At 33.9% G+C, this 21,514-nt stretch overlaps 1 protein-coding gene across 1 annotated transcript in view; it reads left to right on the top strand.

The window, feature by feature from the left end:
• The window catches only part of LOC108727495 (dipeptidase 1), a gene marked incomplete at its 3' end in the record, with an annotated part of 89,738 nt that overhangs the window by 61,444 nt on the left and 6,780 nt on the right, over positions 1-21,514 (top strand). The window lies entirely within an intron of this gene.

The raw sequence follows: 21,514 nt of genomic DNA, 5'->3' as shown, positions 1-21,514 counted from the left end.
TAAATTTCCAAGCATATTTATGTAATTTAGATAATTTTCCAGTCGTATACATGTAATTTCCATGTAAAATTACATGCATTTTTTTCAGTGTAGAAAAATGCAATTTTTACATTATCATATTAAATGAGGTTAAAATTAAATCATTTTAATTAATCAAAAAATAAAAAACCAAGCCTGAGATAAGATAATATTTAATTAACTCATTCATATGTAGTAATAATTTGAAAATTATGTTTTTTTAATTGTACTACTTTTGAAGTAAAAGAACGATATAAAAATTAATATTGAATAAGAATGTATTACGTAAATGATAATAATGTATTGTTATTCATATAATATTCGTAATATTTCATTCCTTCTGAATTCTCTGTGAAGTTTATGAGATTTTGTAAGACCACAAACGCGCATTCCGATTATGGCATCAGACACAATTTCATGAAACACGTAATATCCCTCTATAAATCTATCTCGCTTTATAAAATTATTTTCGCAAAAATAACATGCATTTCTCTCGCGTCATATGCGCGATGTAAAAAAAAAAGTTACAACCAGTGCTATCAATCCTGTTTGCTATTATTTATGACGCAGCCACGCGTAAAATGGAATTGGAAAAAGAATAACGTAGGTATTCGCATATTGAAATATAATACGATTTGATTGCATTTCTTTTCGAAACAAATCTCTCGAAATTTACCGGATTAACAGCTTTAAAGTTCGATTATGGTGTCAAACAGAATTAAAACACACTTTCTGTCCGCTCTCGACTCGTTGCGATAGAATGACCGATTTTGACCGCGTCAGCCATATTCAACTGAGAGTTTAATCGTAAATCTGGTGTGTTCAATGCGCCCCTCTCCCGCTTGTATCGACGTGTCGTCCATAAATATACGGATTTCAATGAGAATTTAAACGAAAAATGGTTTCACCAAAGTGGAACCGAAATGTTTTTGGTTCAATCGGAGATCCATCGGGAACACGGTGATATCGGATTTATTGCTGCGGTGATTTCACGGCGGTCTGTGCGTATGCACAGGAAAAGCTGACGCTATAACGCAATAATAGTATCAAACCTTATGATATATACTATTTATTCGTTGCACCACACATTTTAATCGTAAGAACAATAAAAATAGTATTAATGCGATACGTATTAGTGTCGTACTTTACACTCTGCAAATGCTGTTTACCAATGGAAAAGAATTAAATAAAAACAGTAATTAATTTGACGTTATAGACGGAACGATTTTGATGAAGTATTTAAAAATGTAAGTAAATATAGATCAGAAAATAATTGTGTTAGACATCAAAATAATTATATAGAAAACTTAAACATGGTGAGCAATGCTCTGTAAAAAATTCTAACCATTTTGAGCGTCTTACATAATTATTTTAATAGTCCAACAAAATTATTTTTAGTATATCCAGTTAAATTTTTAAATATTTCAGCAAAACTACTCTTTCTGTGTATTTTTAATTACAATCAATTCCATATAATTATATTAAGAAAAATTTTTCATTGAAAATGAATGAACTAGAAGATTCTAATCATATCGTTCAAAATTTTGATTTTATTAATTATTATAGAATCATAATAGATTCGGAAAATTCGCTCATTTTTAATTAGAATTCCAATTAATCCAACTCTTTTTCCAGTGTATAGCAAATAATTATTTAATGTGTCTTTAATGTTTCGGCACTTTAAAAGTGTTTGTAAAATAAACACTAAATTTCGCGAAACTAGATTTTGAACAACTACCGATCGAGCTGATCCTCTGAAAACTACTAAAATGGATGGAGCATGTTTCAAAGTTCTACAGCACCATTGTTCGCTTACATGACGAAGGACGGTTAGTCCAACAGATTAGTGGTCGTTTCCAAATTCACTTCAACTCCCTGATACGCCAGCTCTGTCCATTACTGTTAAAGTAGCTACTTAACTTTTAATATGTAAATTTCATCGCTGAGAACTTTAAGAGCATTAGGTATATCCTCCTCTTCATAAAGGCCGGCAATATTTTGAAAGAGATATATTTTGAATAACTGGGTTTATTAAAACACTTTACAAGAGATACACCAGAGGATATATACCTATTTATCTCAACGACAAGACGCTCGACAAAATCGAATAGAAATTAAAACAGTGATGATTTTGACGACTAATTGCAGGCATACCTATAATATGGCGTGTTACTTTGGGGTTAACTTTGAATACCGGTCTATTTGTAAACGATGCCGTTTCTAGGCAATCACTTAAGAACAATGCCGCCTCTCAAGAATATATCTTCCACTTGTCAAACTTTAAGTTTCTCGCGAAAGTGTCACGTAGAAGGGTCGTTGCGAAACTTCACGCTAGGGAATAGTCTGAGCAAAAGGGATGACACTCGACAGTCTTCATCGATGAGCTTAGGAAACAGTAACAATAAACTTTCCTCAGCCATTTCCAAGTTAGGAAATTGCAGTAATTGATCCAGTTCTATTTATACTATTAATGTCTCTGAGTGGCTCATTGAATTTATTTCGATTACCGAAAAGTGAACTAAATTTACCGGTAAATTGGCATTACAGACTGGACTAGAACAATCGAAAGAAGCGCTATAAGTTTCTCGAATCGTTTCTATATTTTTTATAGTATATTCTTAATTGATCAATGGCCATTTAATTTGCTCTATTTAATTCGCTCCTTTCGCGCTGATTTCCAATTAATCGATTTCTACATAGTCTTAATCATCGTAGATGTTCCGTAACAGAAATTTTGATTGTGTTTGCGACAGTGGTATGGTTAAGTCCTTGTCGATCAAGGAGGAATTGAATTTGCACCACGGTGATGCTTCGAGCTGTTAGTTGCACGCTCAAACAGAGCTCTAAGAACTTTATCGGCGGGGAACTACCTAAGCTCTTGTTCCATTATCGATAGTACAGCGTTAGGAACGATATTTAATCAAATCATAACGTCTGTGTTTGCCTTTCTCTCATTTCTGATTAACTTCAAAAACTTTGCGCTCATATATAATATAATCATATATAATCTCATACGTAATTTTATTTTCGAGCTTTGTTTTTCAATACGTACATTCTTTTATTTTTACAAAGCAGAATACCACTAATTGTTTTATTTGTACACTTTCCGCTTATTTCCATCTATGCTGGCATGTCTATGGCCGGCGTGTCTACGGAAATAAAATACGCGTCACTCGTTGCGAATGACGGCGAAGGAATTTTCTCAAGTTCTTCCTGCAAGAAATGCACTTGCCAGTTCATTCATATTTTATGTATAGAGTAAGACCGGTCTTTCCCATTGCGCGTTTATCCAACTGTACTATCGGATATCATTCGTCCTTCAATGCGCAGCAAATGATCAGAAATAGGAAATAGAGAAAAAAAGAGGAAGAAAGATAGTCGATAAATAAATAGGTAAATAAATAGAGGGGAAGAGGAAAAAGAAGAAGAAGAAGAGAGAGAGAGAGAGAGAGAGAGAGAGAGTCGCAGACGATCCCAGGGGCGTTTTTCGATGGGCGAAGACGCATGTGAATGACTTTAGGGATGTGGTACAAGTGTAAACCAACCGCGGACGTAGAAATTGCTCAAATATTCAGTAGAAATGGCATGACGGGTGCACCGACCCGCATCCTTTTGGGACAAAGAGAGATTTATCGCGTCCTCGTCACGTCTAACCCAACACAAACGTACATCTCAAGACGTAAATAAAGTCTTAAAGGTTTAGTGATGATATTCGTTATAACGAATAAAACCGTTGCGATATAGCTAAAATAAACACTGAGAGAAAAAGTTATTAACTTGACTAAGTTAGTTTAGCTCGTCTTTATTTAACTAAATACACACATTCTCACAAATGAAAGATATAAAAACAAATTAAACTAATTTGGTCAAGTTAACAACGTTTTTTCTCAGTCTACCTATTAAATCTACAGTCTAGACCTATTAAAGAGATGAAGATGAGCTTGTTGCGAGTATGATCATAAAATACATCAGGATATATATTTTTCCATTTGCCTTTTAGATTTGCTATACACGCTATACAGCATAGATTGCATTTGCTCCAAATTGACGGAAACGAAAACAAACGGGATTGCTAACCGTGACAGATGTTGCGATTACATAACACATACTGTTCGGTTGACTCCTTTGCAATGAGTATTTCGTGTCACGTTCTCATGCATGGTACTTTAACGGTATTCTGTAGATTCGCATCTTATTCCACGTTCGGAACGTAAGGTGGAAAATCCCGGATTCTGGTAGGCGGCATCGCGAACGTGCACGATTAAAAATTCATAGAAAATCTTCGAGTCGGTACGATTTTACCGAATCTTGGATTTATCCGAACTTTCGGAAAAGTTCGATTGCATTAGTCCGATTGTATCGCTATGGGAATCGAATTCGTGCGCAAAACTTTTTCTATCATCCAGAAATCGTTTCGATATACAAATAAATTATTCAGAAAGAAATATCTTATTTTTTTATGAGTCGCTGTATCCTAGAAATCAGAAAATCCCATTACTTTTGCAGGCACCATAATATTGAAAAATTGAACAGTTTTTCTGGAATCTCTTACAAATACTATTATACAAAATTACCGTGACATCGTCTGGGCACTTGAGCGAATTAATGCCACATTAAAAGAGTTAAAGTAGAATTACGTGTAACTTTTTTCCCAACGGGTTACGGCTCGAGTTTACAATTATTAATGCGAGTGAAAGAAAATGTTAACCGTGACGGATCCCCCTTTGTTTCTAAAAAGCCCGCCGCTCCTAACGGCCAAAGCCACTTTCGTCCTGCCATTCGGGAAAATACCAACGACGTGCTTCCCAGACGTTCGTCGAAAGCCGCAGCGTGTTTCCGCAGAGAAGACAGGAGCCAATGCAACTGCAACTGTAACGGAGCACTTCCGTCGACGTGCGGAATTTACATCGCTCACATATTCGTAGGCAAGTTAACGCGACTCGTCGTTGTCGTCGTCGCACTCGTTGTCGGTGGCTCTCACACATATTCCGGTAAAACAAAACGTTTCGTTTTAGCGGCGGTGGCGATAACGCGAAACGAAGAACCATGCGCTGCCCCGGTAGAACCATACATGTAATACTACTATATTGCTAACGCAATCTCTTTTTGGGAGTGGGGGGTGTGCGAAGACAACGAGATAGGGAATATCGGATCTCTCACTTCCACAGTGTATTCGAGTGTGGTGCGCGTGTGCGCTACACTATCTAAGTGAAAGGTAGATAGATTCGTCTGCACCGTGGTGTTTTCGCTTTTAATTGGCGTTAGTAATATAGGAGTATTACATATATGGGTAGTACGCATTTCGATAGCAATTTCAGGGAAATTTCTATTCCCTATTTTCAGGGAAACAAACGAGAAGCGCGAAACTTTGATTACTCTGCGGCTAAAGCAAAATGCATTGATATTTATTGAAGCAATATATAATAAAAGTTGAGAGAGCTAAACAATAAGGCTTTTAATTAGAGCAAGAAAAAATTAGGTATTTAAAGAGGAAACCTCCATGTTTATTAAGGAAAATATTATATATACATAAAATCATAGACGTATTTAAAAAAAAAGCTTTATATATTAAGCTTCTGCGCGACTTTCACAAAATTACGTACTTGTTGGATTAGTTATTTTGTGACAAAAAAAGGGAGATTACTCAAAAGGCTGCGCCGTGACGAGTTTTTGCTGAGTTGCATTCGTGACACTCTTGAAGAAAATATGCAAACGGTCGTCACGACGTCTCCTTTATTTCCCGCGAGAGATTTGCAATTCAAAGTTTGCAATTAACCTTTGCCTCTTATAAGCAAATATGAACTATACATATTTTTATAATTATCAAATATTATGATTATGATATTAATAATATAATAATAATAACAGTTATATTGTACCAATATGAAATACTATAAAAAAGAAATTATACTATATCAATTGCAAAATAAGAACAGAGCACAATCAAAAGGTGAGATATTAGCAATAATGCTGCCTGAGAACCTAAACTTGAATATAAAATAAAATTAAAAGTAAGACATAAACCAGATTACAGAAGGAAAAATAGACAGAACTAAATGTATTAAAAGATATACAGAATATACATAAAAAGATACTAACAAGAAAAGGGACCCAACTGTCCCACTCCGATTTTAATGAGCTTTTAGTATATTATTCTCCAGACAAAAATAAGCGACACGTATTTTTTTAAGCGTGCCCATATGCACTTTTAACTACTTTTGAGGGATGAAACACCCCTTGGAAAAAAATTGATTTTTCTCTTTCGAAGCGAATATCGCCGGAACTATAAAGGTGCCTTTACATGGCAGCGTCAAGCATCGAGCGTCAGAACATACGCAGTGATATGTTTAATAATTTTACTTTTTGAAATTGAATTTAATGTACGAGATACACTAATAGTGGAATCTTGTAGTTTACATTATATAATGTAAATAAATATAAATTTTCAGCATTATATGTTAGAATAGTAATGTATATCAGAACATAACCTCTCATAATTTACCATTTTGTGTCAAGAAGCTGTGCAGAAGATTATTACGCAGGAGTCTGGAGATTCAAACTTCTGCGCAACAATCAGCAGTAATCTTCTGCGCAGATGGTCGACGCTCGACGCTTGCATGTAATGGCACCTTAAGAGATAGAAAAAAATGTTCAGAATGGCATTAAGAATACTTTACAAATATAATAAAAAAATTTTTTTCTTTACAAATAATTTTTATTATAAATAAATAATTAAAAATTTTTTTATTATAATTCTAAAGTATTTTTGAAGCCATTCAATTTTCATTCTGAAAATTTGTTCTATCTCTTACAGTTCTGGCGATATTCGCTTCGAAAGAGAAGAACCGATTTTTTTTCTAAAGGGTGTTTCGCTCCCTAAAAGTGCGCATGGGCACGTATAAAAAAATACGTGTCGCTTACTTTTGTTTGGAGAATAACATACTAAAAGCTCATTAAAATCGGAGGGGGACAGTTGAATCCCTTTCCTTGTACGTCAAAGAAGATTTTGATCAATAATAATCAAGTGATAATGAATACTTGAAGAGATCTAGATACTTTGTCATGCTTTAAAAAATCCAATAATATTTCTAAATTGTTTTTTTTTCATCACCAACGAACAATATAGCATTGTGACTCAAGTTCCGCATCCAATATCAACATCAACGAGATGAAGGGATTTCGAGACGGAAAGTTCCCGCTCGTGCGGCAATACACGATTCTCTGCTTAGCAACTGACTTCGATTCTCCAAGTATGGACTGCAATTGACCGGTTCGTGCACCATTCGAGCGATTCGGCCTGCTTTTGACACGTTAGCTATTTATGTTCACAGACTTTCTTGTCTCACCCCTTCGTCCACGCCACTTCCCTATTTCAACCCTCCATTGTCTTATGCCCTTCTTATTTCCCTCGAGGATAACAGTTTTTGATATATTAGGAAATCTCACAGAAACATTTCACGAATCTTTATTGTTGAATCTGCTGCGAGGTGTGGAAAAGACAAATTGTGAAATGGTAAAAATAAAATAAAAGGAGCTGCGCGCTAAAAAAAAATCAATTATTTTTGTATCCTTTTTGTGCAAACTAGATCTTGATTTTTTCAACGTTATAAAGGCCCCTTGATGAATATTTTTCTGCATGGACGCGTATGGTGGTACAAGCATTTTAGCTTACAGATTTAACGACACGCACGTGCGTTTCGTTTCGTATATACGCAATTCAACGGGCTACGGACTTTCTACCGTTTTTCATTCGCAACATGTACGCGTGCGAAAAGCCAGAGTTGAAATTCCTGTTATCGACAGGTCGAATTTTTAATATCGTGCTCTCGTACTTCGTAAATTCCAAACTGCAAAAATAATTGCATTAGCTCGATTTTCTATACGCGCTCAGTCCTTCTAACGGATTTTGAATATAATGCTGAAATAGCTTTGGCAAAAGAAATATTGTCAAAACAATTCATTTTAAGCCATTCATGAAAGTGGAGACTTCTCGGTATAAAAGCGAAGGTATGCGTTGCAAAACGCAATATCAAATTTAAATGAAGCTTAAATGAAAAAAAAAATGATTTACTGAAGTATCTAAAAAAATTCAGCTAAATAAATTTGAAAATAATTTTTTTTACTATAAAAATGACAGTGAATGTAAAAAGTTATGAACGTACAAAAGACATTTTTATAAAAAAATTTTGTAAAAAATTTATACTTAATATCAATTAGTAATTTATCAACAATAAATTCTGGTCTAATATGAACGTTTTGTTTTAACATAAAAAAAGCTTTGCAAAAATAACCACATTCACAATTTTAAAAGCTAAATCTTTTGATTGTACTTTTTGTGAGTCCAAATAATACAATTTTTCATTTTTGCTTATGATTAACATGATATATTTTAATTATTACACATTCGTTTTTGGTAAAACAATTTTGAGAAATATGTGCATACGATCTATTTTTTTTATTAATAAATTACTAATTAGTGTTTATTTTTTTAAAATAAGGTTTTTTTAAAAGATATCTCCTTTGTATGAACTCTTTTTACACTCATTGTATGTAGGATGCTCAAGCTGCTAGAATGTTCAAATGTTTTGCAGCAACACTCATTGTACTTAAGTTTTTTACATAATTTAATGGCTTCAAAATTATTTTTAGATTTATAATAGTAGCTACTTTTAAATACTTCAGCAAGTTCTTTCAATATAGATCTATACTGTAAAAGTTTAAAATTTAAATGCATAATATTTTTTATGACGTATTTCTCAATTCACAGAATCATCCTGCCTTTCACCACATGATCTGGTCCGTAGTTCCTTATTTTATTCCTATTTCCTCGTTTCTCGCGATTCTCCACTCTATTCTTTTCTTTCTGTCTCTTTCATCTTTTTCTTACACCATCACTTCTTACGAGCGGTGACACCGCGAGAGTAGCGAGACCGGCGGAAGCCATTTCCGTGGCACTGCCATAATTTACGTAACTGCATAATTCTTCTTGTTTCCACTTATGCAATAGGAACAACGGCTGCGCTGTGCTCGTAAAGATAAAAAATTGTCACCAGGCTCCCGAGATTGCCGGGCGTCCGTGGTAGTATTTCACTTTTACGGAGTCTCTTCACGCGGCTAACCGGTGATTCTCCCGCGCTTCCTACCTTCTTCACCTTCCCCTTTACCTTTCGTTCTCCATTCGCATTTCCGCGTTGTGTTCCATTCTGCAGTAGCGGACCAGCTTTAACACACTGTCGATTAAGATCTAAAGAGCCCTCTCGGCGTGTTTCCATTTCCTGCAAGGAGATCTCTGAGTACCCTCAGAGGCGTTCTCCTTCAACATGATCCACGCGCATACACCGAGCTTAAATCAGACAACCACTTCTGCCAGGTGTTTGCCTTCGCAGCATCAGCAGTGAAATCATGTAACATGGTAATCACGTTGCACGACACGTATATATTGTGCTGAGGAAAACGACAATGTCGCTACCTTCGGGGACGATTCGCACAATAATCGTGCGCGCCGCGCATTTCACGGGCCGGGACAGGCAAGACAATCGGCGGAATAAAGGATTCCAATCGAGCCGGTAAACTGGGATCCGATAATGACTGCCGATCGCGGTGATCTTATTTTTGAAATTGCGGCTCTGCCGCATAGAATGGAGCTGGTCGTTCCAGTGCTTGTAGAGAGGATAAAGGAGGAAGTTTAATAGAAACTCGAGCATTAGGACAGCAACCAGATAGTGATTTCCGCCATTATATTGATGGCAAGCATAAACAGAAAAAAGTTTTGTACCATTTTATTACTGCCGTTATCTAAATAGTTTATGACAAAATTATTTTTCCGGTTAATCTGAATCGACGAAGATTTTTCATCATATTTTACCTGAACGTAAATACAGTTGGAAAAATTTGTGTTGAATTTAACACAATTCACATACACAAATTTTTATGTTAATTTAAACATATATGTATAAGAATATAATAGAAAGTAACACAAATATTATGTAAAAGATTAGCATAAAAAATAAACACTAATACTAAATATAACACAGCTAAATATAACAAATATAACACTAAATTTGCAATAAATTGGGAGCATATTATTTCAATAAGATGAACATACAATATTTATAATATGTTACATTATACATATATAACACATTTTATTCTCAGAGTCTACGTTTTAAAATATATTCTTTTTATATGTGATTTATTTACCTATTCATAAATTATGTTATTTTAACATAATTTGTAAATAAATAAATTACATAAAATAATTTATTTTAAAAGAAATATTAAGAATTAATGTAAGAAATGTTGAATATCAATTTAACACAAGATATTCAAATAACAAAGTCATATTATGTTAAATCAGTTAAATTAACACTCGAATGTATCGAAAATTCAATACAGAAATTTTAACAAATATTTTAACACAAAATGTTTTTTTACTGTGTAACATTCGACAGTTTAATGTTCTAACTGAATTACACAAAATTCCCTCTTGCATTGAGATTCAAACAAAATTGAGCCACGCGTACATTGGATTAATTAATCAGTCGTTGGACAGATCGTTGAAACACATTTATCTGCGACAGTTTATTTATATACGAAGCTTTACGTGGTTTCAAGTTTGCAACGACCCAGATTAGACCCGTCTCGGACATCGATAACCGACGTTAAACCTTATATCGATTCGAGTGTGTTGAAACATCTGGTCAGGTAAACGTTCAAAACTTTCATGCACTGGCTGTTGACGGTCTCTGTCAAGGGGCGAACTCGACATCGATACGATTCGATGACCAGGATAGTCGAGGATCCCTCTCCAACTCAGCAACATTCGACGCAATCAATTCGGTCGGTTGGTTGGCTTAACTGTCCCGATATTCCGTCATCTGGGACAGTGTCGAGTCGACGTGTCTGTTCAGAACAATCAAACTGTGTGGCGCGATTTAATCTACTGAATTTGTCGATGAAACTGCCGCCGTCATGTACGACGGTGTAAATGATATTTCCTTCGCATACCGAATCGCCTCGTCGCTTGTTCCTTGAAATTATATAAACGTTTTCATTTATCGCTGATGAAAATTGAACGCTCTCGTCTTCAAACCATTTTTTCTCATATATCTATCTATTCATAGCTTACGTAGGATCTACATTATTTCCAATGACAAGTGTGTTTTTAGCTACAATCTATTATTATATAAATATAACAAATAACACGAAAAGATTGCACACGTCTTTTGTCTTCAGAATATATATATATATTAAATTATATCTGACATTCGTGAATATTTAGAGCTCTTTGAATATTCAGGTACTTGAGAATTCGTCGACCTCTTTCCTAGTTTCTTCCGCGGTACTCTTTCCGCTTCTTGACGATGAAAAAGGGATCGACCTAGCTGCACGCTGGCTAACTGTGCCTCCGTTGAACCGAAAGTCGGGACATTATAAATCTTCACGTACCGTGAACCAGCCGACACGCTACTAAAACCGTGAGAAGTGATGCGCATTATCTGCGAGACTACGACAGATTCTGCCGGTCCTCTTTCTGTCTTTCTTTCTCTTTCTCTTACACGACCCATTTACGTCGCCGTCTGTCTTATCTATCGTATCGACACGATTTCAAGTAAATAAGCCGACGTTCTGCGCGCCAGTAGAAAAGGAACGGGCGTTTCCCGCTTCGAATCACGGATTACAGAAAGCACGGTGGATCCGCTCGATCGTAAAAAAGCTCGCGATCAAGATGGATGGATGAAGTAGAATGTTTCCCAGGGAGTTTCCATTTGGAAATCTACCGGAATAATTCAAATGTAACTTTTTATGACGCGAAGAACAGTCATTTCGCAACAAAATAAAGCGTATGAACGATACAGCATATTTACAGGAAACTTTCTTCATATATATCCCTCAAAGAAGAATATATGTGTGAAGTATATTTTTCAGGATCATCATAAATAATTTTAAGCGTCCTTCTTCGTACATATGATTACTATACAATATACAGGGGATAAACAAAATAATCTGAACACCTGAAAAATATACTTGTTTTATTAACAACAAGTTGTCCTACCATTTGTCTTTAATACAAATTTTATCCTTATTAAAATAGAGTCATACGTGCTTGAATATATTGCTTGAATAGTGTAGCAACTGTTACAGTGCAATATTATTCCATTCTTCTAGCAGAACATTTTCTAATTGCTTAAAAGATATTGGAGGAGGAAGTCTGTTTCTCACTCTGCTTTTCAAAACAGCTACAACTATTTAAATCAGGTAATTGCATTGGTCAGAAAAAGTGTTGAAGTTTTGGAGAACAGAGAGCAATTTTGAAAAATTCTCTGAGAATGAAAATTAAATTTCCTCCTTCAATATAATTTATATAAATAATTGAACGACGTTCTGTTGAAAGAATAGTACAACATTCCATTGGTAATTATTCAAGCATTGAGTGATTACTCTACAAGGATAGAATGTATATTAAAAACAAGTGATAAGCCAACTTCTTATATTAATAAAACAAGTAATAAAATAAATAGTGCATTTCTCTGAGGTTTTCATTTTGTTTATCTCTTATATGTTTTACGCATTTATCTATTGATCAGTAATTTTTTACATTTGCTCTTTATTTATCTCCTGTATCTTCCACGCGTTTTATCTATTAATCAATAATTTTTTATATTTGCTTAAAATAAATATGAAACATACGTACAAAATGAATATACATTTTTGTATGTTCATTTTTACACGTAATGTTCAGCGAATAATTTTTTCCATATGTATCTTTTGCCTTCGTGAAGTAATCCAGAAAGAATATACTACTTTTCCGCCCAGTTGCCGCTCCATATTGCAAGATTGGTCTCGCGGTAGGAGCTTTATATATGATCCCTCGCTTTTCTTTTATGCCTTGAACTAGTATCCGCATCATTTCTCACCTACACCTGAGCAATAAACAGGTTTTCAAGCACTCGCTAAAAATTCCCAGCGATACTTCAGAACTGCAGTCTAAAAAAGAAAGCTGTTGAATCTCCTTACTTCGACGCCATAAAAGAACATACTCTTTCTTTTAAAGAGCACCCCGCCAATCTCTTTGATGTACACATTAAACTTTTTCAATATTACTTTCAAATCGCTACTTAACTCTAGCGTTATGGACGGAAGCCCTTATTACTAATTACCATCGCTTCTTCTCTCTTTTATGCATTTATTCTTTGTGCAAATCTTAATTATCTTAAAATGAAATTCCTTTATTATGTAATAACTGTCGCTCTCTCCCTTCTCTCTCTCTCTCTCTCTCTCTCTCTCTCTCTCTCTCTCTCTATCTATCTATCTATCTCTCTTTTACTCAATTCAAAAATATCCTTATATCATTACAACTCAAATATGCCAGTCTATTCGTTTCTTCTTCCTTTTCATGTATATACGTATGAAATATATTAAAAGACGTATGCTATAACATGGAAGCGCTTTGCTAGCAAGCAATGAAGCAACTATGTGTATAGAAACTGCCTTCTTACGAAAGAAGTAATAGAATTCGATACCTAGACCATTTCATATACACACTCACACATCTCGCTCTCTTCTAGTCCATTCCTTTCGACCAGGACTAGTAATCGTTCTAGAGGGAAAACTTTTATAAAAGAAAAACGCGGCTTCATGATCACTCGCGTTGCAGTAATATAAAGAAATACGTAAGCAAGTATCAAACCGTTGAAGAAAGTAGAATGGGGTTGTGCTTTTATACACTGAAAAATGATCTGATAATACGTATATAGCTATTAAATCTATTTTGTCTAGCATATTGGTGTAATATATTTTTTAAATATTATCAAACATAATAATAGTAATCAGTCATTTAATAATAATCTAACAATTAGAAAAATAAGATTTGCGTTAGTTTTGATTATATTAACCTAAATTGAAATTATTATACCAAATAATTAAATTTAATTGAAATTATTTCACCAAAGTTATAATAATTATAATTAAGATTTGATTATTATTATTATTAGACTTTTTTTCATTATACGAAAAAATGGTGTTGAAAGTATGCAAGTACCCTAGAACGTTTAATAGAATGTTACAATCTGCAAAATCCTTTTCTGTAATTATTATCCAGAATGATCTCTCCGAGGGAACACTCGTCCCATTACGGGAAAATGTCAGATTCAGCGTTGCGTAAAATGGATTTCCTTGAATAAGTACAGCGAGCCAGTAGAGACAATATTTCATTTTCTGGAATTTATTTAATTATTTTCTGGAATTCGATTAACATCCTCGGATATCTTTACGACCTTTTCAACACTTCACGCGCGGATTCCTTCACACGTTTCTACTTTCAACAACGAATGATTATTTATGACTGCGAGCGATGAAGAAGACGTTTTCAAATATGCGTAGACATTTTCAAAAGGATGTAAAAAAACCGTGAACTAAAGAAAATCTTAAGCACAAGGCCACGCGCACGTCTCTGTTGACTGGGACATTACGGTTTGCATTTCATGATGAGAAAATGCCGATAGGTTGAAAATTACGTAAATGCTCATCCAAGCAAGAAATGAGGCGAATACTACTGACATGTTGAATCGCTTTATGCGCTCATAATATGCAAAATTAACTGGCCGAGCATGAAAAATCCGACGACGAGTCTGATCAAATCCAAACGAGTCCACTGCCCGAGCTGTAAAGCCCTTCTCAACCTCATTGCATACAATTGCATGGCTGTATATGTCGTATTTTATTTGCACGTAAATGAATCCGTCACAAAAACAGTTTAAAGTATGCCCTAGTTTTAAAAAAAAATTTCTATTTCTCTCTTTCTTAATGACCGCAAATTGGAAATCGCGAATAAAACAAAGATTTCTTGTAATAAAATCATAGTAGTAATAGAGAAAAAGAGTCAATGAAGACTCAAATCTTTGTTACTGTAAACTGGGAAAAATATCAGATTGAAAGCGAAATTCAACAACTCCTTTTGGATTGTATTAATTTGCAAGTTTTTTACACGTTCATTTAAATCGCTACTCTTTTTCATCTAACCAGATAAACTTAATATGTACCGCAACTTCTTTGTTTCAGAGATTGGCTATGTTCACAGTAAAAGCAGCTTTGCAACTGTAATAAGATTCTTTAATATGATTGTGGTTCTTGCCCTTAGTTCCTCATTAAGTCTAAATATCGCTCATCTGCTACAATAATGATGTAACTCAGAAAACAAAGTTTTCAAGAAAATGAATTTGAATCTTTTGAATTGTTAAAATTTTGGAACATTAATCTTGAAATGGAATATTAATTTTAAAAATTAATTTTGAAATATTAATTTTAAAATGCAATGTTTTTATTTTTCTACAAACAGTGTAATAACTGTAAAGAAATAAAGTATGTCCTTTAAAAATATTCTTTCTTTTTTCCTTTATATTTCCATTCTTTTTCTGCAATCAACTAAAAAAATGGCAATTTTTTAATTATGTCATTGTTGTAGTAAATGAACGATAAAACCAACCAATGTATTAAAAAAAATCTTACAACAGTTGAAAAGATGTTTTTTCCATTGAACGCATTGGTATTCACAATGCTTTTTTATTTTCGGGCTGCCTGTATCGTATCAAAAGTGAAGCGATTTAATCGGCCATCCACAACAGCTATATCGAAAGAAAATAGAGGACGAGTATCGCGTTCCATGATATGCCACGTGAACGGCAGATAGCTTCGCTCAGTGGCTACGTATCGCGGAGGTACCTCTTTCCTTGTTACAATATATCCCGAAGCTACGTTTTCCAACCTTCTACGTGACCCTTTGTATCGACGCGACGTGTGGATCCTGACGTGCACTTACACGCGCCCACGTTCGAGAGCGATCCGTCGAATCCGATTCGCATCTCGCGTGCATGCCATGCGCACGCCAAAAGTGGCCGATATCTACGGATCGCTGCTATTCCCGCGCTAAAAGCACACTCAGTCACACCCCGATGCTCTCGCTTAATTGGCTCGGTAAAGCCCTTACCTACCGAAAGCGCGAACTAAAATCACGGAAAAGAAGCAGCCAGGAGGATCACAAGCTCACGTCAAAAATAGGACACTCTCTTTTCTTTAGATCCCTCATCCTTGACGTTCTGAATGCCTTTAAGGATTTTTTCTGATAAATACATTGAGAGAAAAATGTTTGGTATTTGTAGCTGTAATTACCTATTACTATAATTATGATTATTACTGCTATAATATTAGTAATAATAATTATATGTACTAGCAACAAATGTATACAATTGGCAACTTAAAATGCATAACTATAATTATAATTATGATAACGATAAAAATGGTTGAAATTACCATAAAAATTATTCAAATGACTATAAAATTATTAATTAATTAGTAATTTGAATTATAGCAGTAATAATCATAATTGAGGAAATTGGCGGAATAAAGGTCTAATTACAAAATTTTGATTTTGATAAAAATTAAAATAACTTGTTATTTTATTATTGTACCACAAATGGGAACAGTATTAAATGTATATTTATATAATGTCTTTGAGAAGTTATATGTTGTAATATTTCTCTATTATGATCAATATTTAAAAAGTTATTTGTAATTTAAAAAATACATTTAGTTCCTTTTTCCGAATATTGATCATAATATTGTAAGAATCGACAGTAAAAGAAGACTATAAACTGCAGAAATATTTTTTATTTTCACATTCTTCTAAGAGAAATACAAAATGAATGTAAAATATACATTTTACTTTTACTTGTACAAAATAAATTGAAATAATGTTCAATCATCATCTGATGAGTTTTCGTAAGATTTTTTAACATAAATATGTTGTAATGAAAACACATTATTGTCGTACTATTTTCGTTCGGTCTCTAGTAAAAATCTCATTAATGATTTTAAATCATTTATGCCCTTTTTCCATAGATTATATCATTTTTATCACCACAGGAATAAATTGAAACACGTTCATATTTAACTAATGTAAACAACATTAATTCCTTGTTTATTTGCGTTAATCTCCGGAAAAAGGGCTTAAATAGAATTGTGCCTTTATTCCTCCAATCCCCTCAATTATAGTAATATGTAACTTATAGTTACAAATACCAAACATTTTTCTATCAGTGTAGTAATCTGTTCAATAACGTTAAATAACACGCAACATTTCTTTACATTACGCACTTCACCGATTGTGAGTGGATATTATGTGAGATTCCACTTCGATGTTGCTGTTAAGATGCAACTTTACTTCTTCTATGATTAATCACTTTACGGAATCTCGATTGAATCGAATAGGATTGTAATAAACAGGATAAAAACTTCAGCAAAAGAAAAAGGAAGAGGAGGAAAAGAGAAAGAGAAAGAGAGAAAGAGGGAGAAAAAAGAGAGGAAGTGAACAAACTGCAGATGGATGATTTATTATGCCGCACTATCCCAGACTTCCGAGGACAATAGGTTAATATTTCGCAAAAAAAGAATAAGAGTCGAGAGAAATGGGTTATACGTGTGAGGAATAGTCGATATTTCTTTCGCAGGATCATTTCTCAGAGGCTTCGACGTAAGGGCATTAATCGCCCTGTCGGGATACTTGTCTCACGTTGTGGCCCCTTTCCCCGCGCAAGACAGGCATTAACTACTTACCACGGTTGACTTCGCGACGTTATCAATATTGCAGCTTCCATTCCCTTAATTTCATAAAGTTCGCGCGCTATAGCATGTACGCGGAGCTATATCGAAGACTCTTTAAAACCGCATTATCGTTTCCTCTTGGTCCGCGAGTTCCGATCTTAATTCCCGGGATCCGCGGACTATCTCATAGGCGCCGCTGAACTTTCGAACATCGGCCCTTTATTAACTTTCTGGCTTTTTACCCCTCCCTGTCCCTTATCCCCGACCGCGCGCGTTTGGTTCTTAACCATCGACAAACTTTAGCGAGCTGTTACCAAAAGTCGATTTTCACTCTCGCACTCGGGATACAGATAAGACTTAATCCGATTTAACATAGCAATAACGTGAACGTCAATTCTCTTAATATAGTCACTATATTGAAATATTATCGGGGATCGTAAAAGTAACATTATTAGGTTTCTTTCAATCAGAAATAATATGATTTATATAACTGAAATTTGAGATAAGTTATAATAAAGAGTATTATTAATAGGATATCTTTATTCATATATATTTTTAGCTATAAATATACAATATATTTACGAGGTAACAAAAAATTTGGCAACAAAGTTTCTTGTTTATCAAATCATTAGTAACATATATTTATAAAAAAATATTTGGGGAGCATGAATTATATCTTATTAAATACCAAAAATAATTATCATTCAAAATGACCACCTTCAGCTTTGATATAAACTTTAAGATACTTCGAGAATGCATCAACGATGGCCGCACATCTTTTCACGGATTCTCCTAAACAGCCAATAAGGCGATTTTCAGTTCATCCAACTGATGATAATCTTTTGATACAACATCTTATTGGTATTTAATAAACCAACCAAGTAACACTCTTATAGAGTTCGTGTTTTTTAAATATACGTTACTATATATCTAGGTAGCAAGCTGATGTTATTTGTCGTCATTTTAACATCAAAATATCGGCAAATAAAATATTGCTGGATAACGATTTTTAATAAACACACAAAACTTTGGGGCCAAACTTTTGTCATCCTGTATTATATTGTATAATAAGACGACAATGTAAATGTCGACTATTCTGTGAAATGAAAACTGTACGAAACTTGCAACCAATACAGCGGACCGTGTATGTCGACTTATGCGGAACATCGCGGATCAAATTTCCACAAGTTGAATCCAAAGAAAAGTTGCGACAGCTCTTGAGGCAGTTTCTGAATTAATTCGTCACAACCGAACGTCAGAAGAGCGATACGGATGTCCACGAAGTAGCAATATGGCAGTACAGGTGGCCGATAAGTTTCGGAAAGCGTTATGGGTTGACCGGTCACCCTTTTGAGGCTAGCTGCATGCTTGTTCTGGGAGTTCGCGTTTAAATAGTCACCAGAACGCCGACAGTTTCGTAAACTGAAGTTAGATGATAACAGCGGTCGTGGGCGACGACAAAATGCGGATGTCGTAGAGAGTAAGTTTCATCGCTTGAGAAAGAACATGGAATGACCAGTCCCGCCGCTAACTTGAATCAATCAAAGCGAGACTGACGCATATATCCAAGCGAACAGAAGCAACCCACCTGTGTTTTCCATTCCACTTGCTCTCGGCTTCGATTCGCTTGGGTGGCATTCCGAATCGCGCAATTTCCTATGCAACCAAAGCAAAACGTCACTCACTGATCCTCTGTCTCCGCGAAAGGACCGAGAAGACCGAATCTTGTTCGGGATTTAGCCAGTCCATTTCGATTGAGCGGAAAATGCATTTTCGGAAAGCGACGTTCGGATTGCAGGATTGAAACTAGTATAATTCCGGAGAATTCAATTTTGAATACCGCTACATACCTATTCGCGAAGAATGTAGGTTCAACTTGGCAAAAATAACGACGTCTCATTTCTCGATATGATCCTAACTATTATTCTAAATTTCCTCAATAAAATCGATAAACGCGAAATTCTTACTATATTTGATAAATAAATTAATATTATTTTACAGAATTTTCATAGAATTTATTGTATGTATTAACCCTCAACTACATGAGTAGCTCATTTGGACCCGGCTGAAAATTTTAGTCGGCCGCTATTTTTGTACGGTTAATAGTTGCAAATTTGAAGTGAAGGGATAAAAAAAACTTGAATCCTTTCTCTGTCGAATGGCGTGATGCAATTGTTTCATTGTTGTCTTGACGCTAATTGTGATACAATAAAAGTTTGGCTTGGGTGACTTGGACCCGTCAAATGTAAATTCATCAGATTTTTGAAAATTCGTTTTTAGTAAGTGCCTCTTTATTAGTGCTGTATTCAAGTATATGTGTTCTTATAATTAAATCTTATAATTAAAATCTTCTTATAATTAAAACATATATTCATTGTCAAAAAAACATTTTTGCGAGAGAAGCGTCTTGATAAAACAATCGCTCTATTTTCTTGGAGTTATAAAATCGTGAGTAAATAATATCGAGATCATTATATATTAATATTTAATATATATTATATTTAATATAAAATATTTTCATTGCATCTTTTTTTCTTTTTTTAAAAAAGAAAATAACCGACATACCTCCATCATCATTTTTCCGAGCATGTATAAAAATGCCCCCACTTTAGTCGCGCAAATAATTATACTTTTTGAAATGAATCAATATAATATATTTTTTTTTCTTAAAGTTCACGTTTTCCTCTTTTCAAAACACTACTTATTTTTATCTGTCCCCTTTTTATCATAAAGATATGATTTTTTTTTAAATTGATTATTGCACTCTTTTCACAAATTTTGTTCTTTAATATTTTTTGGCATAACTATTTCAATTATTATCAAAATCTTTTTATATTTTGATATTTCGATTCTATACATTCCGGCATTTTATTAAAAAAAAAAATATTTTATATTGAGATTTATCATAATTATAAAGTCAGTCCAAAACGCCATGGGTGACTTGGACCCAGACATGTAAATAAAGAAGCTAAAACTATACATGTAGTTGAGGGTTAATAAATAATACAAATCAAATAATAGCTGAAACTTTTATCTCAAAAGTTTTAATAAAAAAGATTTATTTCAAATTTTTTATTATTCAAATCTTATATTTTATGAAAAAAATTAAATAAAGTTTTATGTTATTAATCAATTTTAATAATACGCATCAGTAAAAAACATCGGTGAAATATTAATTTCAATAAAAATTTTGTAAAAACTTTATTGAGCGCGATAAAAAATTATTCCGTTAAAAAAGATTAAAATGTGGATTTTATTTTGTTTTCTTCAATTTCGAAAATGTACAATATTTGCGTAAATTTCTCTTTGTGAAGAAATATTTATTTTAATCGGAAAATATCTCTTTCTATCTTTATATTCAGGATTATTGAAAGACCCAAAAATGTCTCTATTATTATACGCGTAACGTTTATAGATTCATAAATAACAAAATTCCATAAAACAAAATTACAATAATATTAAAGTGATAGTAGTCGATGATATTCCATAATGATAAATAATACTTCTTCTTTTTCTATTAAATAACATTATAACTTGAGGATTGATTTTAATTTGTCTTGAATGGCGAATAGCAAAATTAGACAATCGCGGAATTAGTTTCTCGGAGTCAAAAGTTGAAAAAAAAAGATTAGATGCATGGGTTAAAAGAAAATGAATAAATGTCTCGATTCCTTCCTGAGTTTTCACTTCGAAAAATACCTAAGGGAGCAATGAATGGAAGAACGTATCTACGATACGAGTGGATACCTTTCAAAAGGACTCATGGGAGAATGAAGCTTATTCGTCATCCTGTCTGCCGATAGGTCGTACCAACTATCGCCATTGCGCTACCTAACACATCCTGGAGATCCTCGAGGGTGAATTCTTTCAATAACCAAAAAAAATGTATATCGTCATC

Source organism: Mycetomoellerius zeteki, unplaced genomic scaffold (assembly GCF_001594055.1).
Source record: "Mycetomoellerius zeteki isolate Tzet28-1 unplaced genomic scaffold, Tzet1.0 scaffold5, whole genome shotgun sequence".
Taxonomy (NCBI): domain Eukaryota; kingdom Metazoa; phylum Arthropoda; class Insecta; order Hymenoptera; family Formicidae; genus Mycetomoellerius; species Mycetomoellerius zeteki.
This window is presented reverse-complemented; position numbering and strand designations above follow the sequence as displayed.